At 37.9% G+C, this 7,252-nt stretch overlaps 1 long non-coding RNA gene across 1 annotated transcript; it reads left to right on the top strand.

Moving 5' to 3' along the window:
- The first annotated feature begins 510 nt into the window (after positions 1–510).
- Positions 511–6,884, top strand: LOC148045970 (uncharacterized). The gene is made up of 3 exons (XR_015696415.1): positions 511–1,793; positions 1,965–2,025; positions 4,736–6,884. It is a non-coding gene; the product is annotated as an uncharacterized LOC148045970 (long non-coding RNA).
- Positions 6,885–7,252: the final 368 nt, after the last annotated feature.

The following is a 7,252-nucleotide window of genomic DNA, read 5'->3' as shown; positions in this document are numbered from 1 at the left end:
CAAGGACTGATCTGAAGCACAGAATGGAGATTCCAGGCATTCCAGAGCAGATAAGCAGGTCAGCAACAACTACAATCTCTGGAGGAAGGAAGAAGGGATGTGGTGATAGTGGCAGGCATAGACACTAGATGCTGCCGCTCCGCATCTGCTTTCTCTCTTCAGTATAGCAAATGTTACTCCTGGAAGGTACTGGGGGGGGGGGTGTCAGTGAATAGTGATACGAGGACAGAGTTTGTTGTGACCCATAGTGTGCCATTTACCTCTTTAACTTGCAGATTGTTGCCAATCTGTAAATAAAATTCATTTGCAAATCTAGTCGATTTCTCTGTATGAAATAGAGTGGGTGGGTTTCCTCTAAAGTGTGCAGTGCTTCTATTTGAGTGTAAAAAGATGCTTTAGAGGACCCCTGGACCAGTTTACAACTTTTTCAAGCAGCTTTCCCTTTGCCTAGGATTGTGTGGTGGTGCATCCCTAGTACTTACTTCTCCTTTATTTTCAGGTTGCAAAATATCTTTGGCAGCCCTTCGTTTGCTCATCCGTTATTTGTTTACCCTCCTTATTCTACGTTTCTCCTATTCCCAACTTGTAGAATACAAGTTCTTTGAATCAGTAGAACAGTCTGTGCCCCCACCCCCTTGTCATGAAGCCAAATGTGCATTGATGCTAAGAAAAGCTGTACAAAGAGGTTAAATGAACAGATGAATAGATTTTGGTGACTTGGTTTATTGAAACAGCAGAAAAGTGGCATTAACTTGGCAAACTGACAGGGAAAATGCACATTTATTTAGTCTGAAGAATTAAAAAAGAGTTAATTAGTTGTCTAACCTACCAAAAATAAATAGCATTTAAACTTGTACATGCCTCATAGTCCTTTATAGCACTTTCTGGGCAGTTTACATTGTAAGCACTATCTGCCTGTTGTCCCAACAATCCTGGATACCTGGTGCCCATACCTGTGACCTAAGGCTTATTCCTATGGTCCTTCTTTGGAAGTTAAAAGGCCTCTGATTTGCGCCCCCCCCCCTTTTAGCACATCACTGGCTCCATCAGGGAAACAGGAATCCTCTCAGGATAAGGGAAGATGCCAGATCCCCTCATAATAATATACACCTAGGTGCAATTTTCCTTTACAAATTTCACACACACCTCAGGATTAAAACCCTTGGCAGGGGCACCTCAATCTCTACATATAAACAGGGAGGACAATTACCTTTGACAATTATCTTTGACAGTCATAAACTAGAACCAGCAACTACACAATCCATGCTCCCCCAAACCACACTAAGAATCAGTCCCACCTATAAAACAAAGTCTCTGGACCCCATTTTCTCTATAGCCTATCCCCAAGAACAAACTTTTTGTTTTGGGGAGTAAATGAATCTCCTCCTCTCATAGTATGTCTAAATTTTATTTTCATTTGTTCTTGCATAACCCCAACTTGAATTGGAACCCCAAATTATTTTTCTAACAATTCCAATGCTTTAAGTTTTAAAGTACCTGTATGTTGTGTTTGAATGAATGAAAGAAAAAGTGAGAATTCTACCCTCTTCCTTTGCTAATCAGACCTTCTGCTATCCAAGGCAAAATTGGATGTTCATAGATAGCTTCTCCTGACAGAAGAAAGCAAGTGTGGAGGAGGCGAGAAGGAAAACTTTTCTGGTTCTTGAAAATAGTTTTACTGCGGCCAAGCAGCATCAGTTGACAAGCCCCTGCAACACTATGAACTGTGGTGACAGCAAAGGGCTTTACACAAGATGAACTGCCCAACAATTAAATGCACAAGTTATGTACAAGTAAGAAAAGGAAGGAGAGAATTGTTCCTCATTCTCAAGATTTAAGTTAATTCATTTACAGCAAAAACAATTCATAGTTTTTGTTTCTACTGAAAAGCTAAATTAGTTATTTAGAAAACATATGTTGTGCTTTAACTCTCTTAGCAGTTCCTACTTTTGTTTCCCTGATAGGTTTTCCAGGAGCTTTTGAATGTTAAGTACTGAACTGCTTGAGCAAAGTCTCAGTGACAAAGTAAGAGTTATGATAGCTATCTAAACTCCACAGCTTCTTAGGTCTCTGACTCCTGATTCTTCTGCAGTCTTCATACCCTCAGTTTTCAGGACGATTTATTTTGTTTCCATGCCAGCAACTGTAATTTCTTGCTATCCCAGATAAGGGGTTTGTTTCATCCAAGCTAATGTTTCATTTGCAATACAGCAGCTATACAATTCATCAATATTATACTGCTTACATCCCTCTCGTTAGGATTGGAAATCTGTGGAGATTCTGTGGCATCAGAGCTGCTAAAAATATGTTTAGACCACGAGATGACAATGATAGCATCATCATTTCCTTCCTAGAAACTATGGGGCAGGGAGGGGAGAAATATTGATTCTTTGTCTTTTAATCTGCCTGAATAAGGATGTATTTTCTTCTCTACAGTACTCCACCCCTCCCCCAATTAAACTAAAAACTGCCCTCGGATCCAGGTTAGTCCAAAGGTTAAAATTGCAGAAGATTTGGCTGGAGGAAATCCAGGAATTAATTGTCAGTTTTTCATCACATTTTGCAGCTAATGCTGCAACTTCTGTTAAGGCACTTGAGCTCTCCCAACTCAAACCAGGAAGTTTCATTTTGAGGATGTGCTTCTTTCTTTCTTTTTCTCTCCCCCATTCTTGAAAAAAGAAAGCTAATTAAAGTATACACTTCAAAAATGGATATTTTCTACTAAGCAATTACCATCTGAAACAATTATTCAAACAGTAATAAAGTATAGGATGGAAAGGGCAGAACAGACATTCCCAAACAGGAGGTTCAAAGAAAGGTTGGTTTGTACTCCAGGCATAATCCGATCCTGCTTTCATTAGGAGTGCTTGCAATAAGCCTAAAGCAATCAGGCCAGGAACTTTCAGAAGTCATTGACTTGAGATTCATAGAGGCAAATAGCACAGCCAACTCTTGTAACTGAAACAATTCTATTTTCTATGCAAAGTTTAAAGCACAATATCTAGCACATTTAACCAAGGAACCAGGTAGCCTAGCAATTTAACATAGTTTAATTCTTATTTTAATGGACTAATATATCCCTTTAATCCCAGTGGAATTTATGCACACGTAAAATAATAAATGGTACACTATACACAAGCATAATTATATATTTCATTTTTATATGATATATTTTATACAAACATTTTACATGTGTATAAAATAATGAATAGGATGTGAAGGATAGCAATCAGGATTTAGTACACACAGAGCAGCAGAGGACTTACAGACAGGGCATGCTATGAGATTTAGTACCACAAATCTGCTAAACTGAGGTTTATTAGATCAATGGTTTGCTAGATTACCTGACAGCCAAGCATAGCTTTGGGATAGCCTAATGACCTGAGTGACTTGACACCCAAGACTGACAGAAAAGACAACAAGTTGCCTTATTGTGTGCACCTGTAGTGGAACTTAAGATGCGGCTATTATTTTCACACCTCCCCTGTTCACCTTACAATCTAAGCTGCTTCCAGATCTCTTAATGTGCAATGCCAACTGTTTACTGTAGACATTTCTCAGGGCATCCAGATAACATCCTCATTAGTTAAAGTCCTTAAATCTTGAGATGGGCAGCAAATAACTTTGATAAATAATTAAAGATACCTGATCATGTTTTATGTCCAATTCATCCCTTCCCCTCTCTAAATGAGCTATTTATGTCAGGAGGCACTGTGGTTTCAAAATATTTTTTTGTGTATGTGAATCTCTTAAGCTTTCATTTCCTTTTCTTTCCTTGTCAGTAAAACTGAAGAAATCAAACTGTTTGATTTTAACAATTGTGTTAATACCTGCTTAAGGCTGTCTAATTCTTGACTATCAGAAACGGCGGCATTTGATTTAGCCAAAAAACATTATAAAAAAATTATATAGAAAATAATGTTCCATAGCAGTTTTTGTTTTTCTAAGATTTTGGATGGAAATTCTGATAGCCCTGTCCCTGCATCCTTCTAGTATTGTCTTAGTCATCTCCTGAGCAGTCTAGTTATTGTGATGATGTATGCAGGTATATTATTTATAGAAACATGTCTATTTTTATTGTAACGTTTTTATACCTAAAATCCAGATTGCTCTCCTCCCTGAACTTTCCCTGTTCAGAATAAATGGCAAATTTTAGTATATGTATAGGGATCTCAGTAGTGGCTAATTTGATCCAAATATCCTTTATCCGTTATAAAATTTTGCAAGCTATAGATAGCTGACATTTGGTATTTAATGAAAAGAAGCCTGGCTTGTATAACAATGTAGAGTCTGTGAAGGGGAAAAGAACTGCACAAAACAATCATCAACCTTCTAGAAAATAGCATTTGAATCTTTGTTGTGTGAAGACAATTCCTTTCCACATTAATCTTCTTTAGCTGACCTATTGTGATTAAAGTTGCTATTGCAAACTTCTTTCTATTAACACCCATTCCACTTTTTAGGATTAAGAGGGGAATGAACAGCTGGGGAAAGGATACAGCCATTCAATTTTTGGTACTCATAAGGTGCTGTAGCAGCCTAGCTAAGGAGGGATATATTACACATGACATTCTGTCCATTATGGGTAATATAATAATTAGAGGTATGTAATTGACACCATTACATCTGTTTCCCCCAACTAAGACTACTAGTTTAAGCAAGTGTGAGGAAGATTTCTGAAAACCCTAGAGATAGAAAATTGGCTTGAATGAACTATTGTTGTTGTTGTTCATAGTCTCTAGCAGAATCCCATCAGGTTGTTATGGAACCTATTTTGAAAAACCCTGCCATAAGCCAAAGGAGGTTAAGAAATGAACAGGGCAAGGGACAAAAAAAGCAGTTCAAAAGAACCATCTGAAGAATTAGGAAAGCCACATTCACGTTGGTAAGACAGAAAGGAAAAGCGATAAGAGGTAAGTTCCTGGTACAGAGGTATAGAGTTCATATATATATATATACATATATTTATATATACATATGATGCATGCACATAAAGTAGATATATAATGAGAAAGGGAATTCTGGGCACAGTTTTACATTCTGTGAAACCTGTATGCAGAAAACTGTACTCAAAGCAGCTCTATAAGTTTTAAAACTCAGATCCCAGCTCTGAATGGTATCAGTGCAAAAGCTTTACTGTCTGCTTTCTGTGCAAAGCCAGTCCTTGCATTCTCTTTCCCAGAAGTATGCAAAATCCTTGACCTTTGGTCCTTCTTCCTTCATCCCTGTGGAAGAGTTCTTGAAGCCTTGTGTTCAAGCACAGTTGGTCTGGTCTCCACTTGGGGAGAATGGCTGGCAGCTATGAACAGGGCCTGACAGATGTCAAAAGGCAGCCTGTCCACTTAGGTTACCATTGGACATTTGCTATTGTCAGATAAATTGCTGTCCCTTTCCTCAGCCATGTCAACCAATATCACTTCAATGAAAGAGATAGTGCAAGTAATCTCCCCCACTTGCATTTTTGTAGATTTGCAGAGGCATATCTGTTGGAGCAATTTTAAATATAAATATATTAAAGACCTGCAGCCAATATATGGTAAGTTCTTTAATCAGGTGTGGGTAATCTATGGCCATCTAGATGCTAATAGTCAATTATTTTCATTCTTAGCAAGCCATGGAGATGTCTTGAGGGAACTATTCAGAAGCTGTTACCAAAATAAAAAGAACAGAAGTATGCACTGAGTCCTTGGAAAGATATTTCTTTCTGCCTTCCTAGGGTATAAGAAGGAGAGGGTGAGACTGAATCAGACTTGCAAGATTCTGTTCCCTATCTCAATAAAGCTAAGTTCTACTCTTCCATGGAGTCTCTTTCCTGATCTGGATAATATCAGGTTGTTATGCTGTTTGAGGATAAGAGTAGTTCTTCAACAAATCTCAAGAGTACCATGTTGGAGAAGGACAGATTGTTCTACACATGTACAAGAAGAGGAGATTCACCTTCTGTTATGGGTCTGATTTACAGTTTTGATTTTTAGACCCTCAAGGAAATGAAGATTCAAACACTGCTGTTTTGACAATTAGTTCTCATTATGTAAACTAGACAACCCATGATCTGTTAGGTCATTGTTTCAGAGGTATTTCCCTACCTAAACCTCATGTACCCCTATGCACCTCACTATCTTTCAAACATCCATGCATCAATCTTGATCTGTGGAATATATTTTGCACATGCCTATGCACTTTCCCAAACTTGCACAGTGCATCTCATACATCTCCACATCCCTGACTCAGGTGTTTCACACAAACTCTTACATTTTTTGCATCCATCTCAACCTATTTTTTGCAACCTATTGTATACACCTCTCATGCACATTCCCCGACAGTGTGGCACCTCCAGCATATCCTTCCTCCATCTGGCAGCATCTACTCAATTTGCTTGCTAACCTGGGATTTCCGACTTCCTTATGGGAAGTTGATAGAGAGCATTGGAAATAACAATCACAGAACCACGGCAGTGCAAGAGTGTGGCAATGCTGAAGCAATCACAACTGCCAAATTTCAGTCTCCCAGATTTTGGATGCATTTTGTAAGTTATCCCATTTGAGATACATTGGTTCAAAAATTGTTGCCCTATGAAGCACTGTTTTGCCCAATTTACAATTAGAAACAGGCAAACAGAGTTTTAGTTCAGTGGTGCACAGATGAACAAATGTCTTCTCCTAGTCAAGTTGGAGTTTGAAATCTTAATAGGACAATATGGATTTCAATTATTGAGTAGTAAATGCACCCTAAAATAGCATTTTCACCCTTTTCTGTTCTGACAAGGGTTTTATACCTTTATTCTCAAGCACAAAGGAAGGATTTCCCATTGGTGCATCAAGCTTATTGACTGAAACTCTCCTCTCAGTTTTCATCAAATCCTTTAAAAGTCATTCAGAACTCCCTGTAGCAATAAACTTAATTATATGCCATGGAAAAAGAAATGGTTTGATCCTTATTTTTTTATCTATTAGTGTCAGTGACTGGTGATGAGTTTCTTTTCCTCAAAGAGAATAGAAAGCACTTATTTTTTTTCCTAAGTCATTCTGTCCTCATTATTTGTTATTTTATCTCAAAGATGTAGGAATGTGTCTTTTCTTCTCTTTTTGATTGATATATTATTATTTTTAGAAAGATTAACACTGATTCCTTCTTCTCAGCATTTAGCCTGGAGCTGCCTTTTTCCAGGCTTTTCCCTACTTGCATTTAATTACAGTATAAATATGCCCTGGCAGCATTTTTTTCCTTCCCACAATATCTGCATTGTGTTGAA

The sequence above is a fragment of the Thamnophis sirtalis genome, unplaced genomic scaffold, assembly GCF_051295495.1.
Source record: "Thamnophis sirtalis isolate CommonGarterSnake01/CBP01778 unplaced genomic scaffold, rThaSir2_p1.2 scaffold_4, whole genome shotgun sequence".
Classification (NCBI taxonomy): domain Eukaryota; kingdom Metazoa; phylum Chordata; class Lepidosauria; order Squamata; family Natricidae; genus Thamnophis; species Thamnophis sirtalis.
Note: the sequence above shows the minus strand (reverse complement) of the source record. Positions and strands in the feature narration are given on the sequence as shown.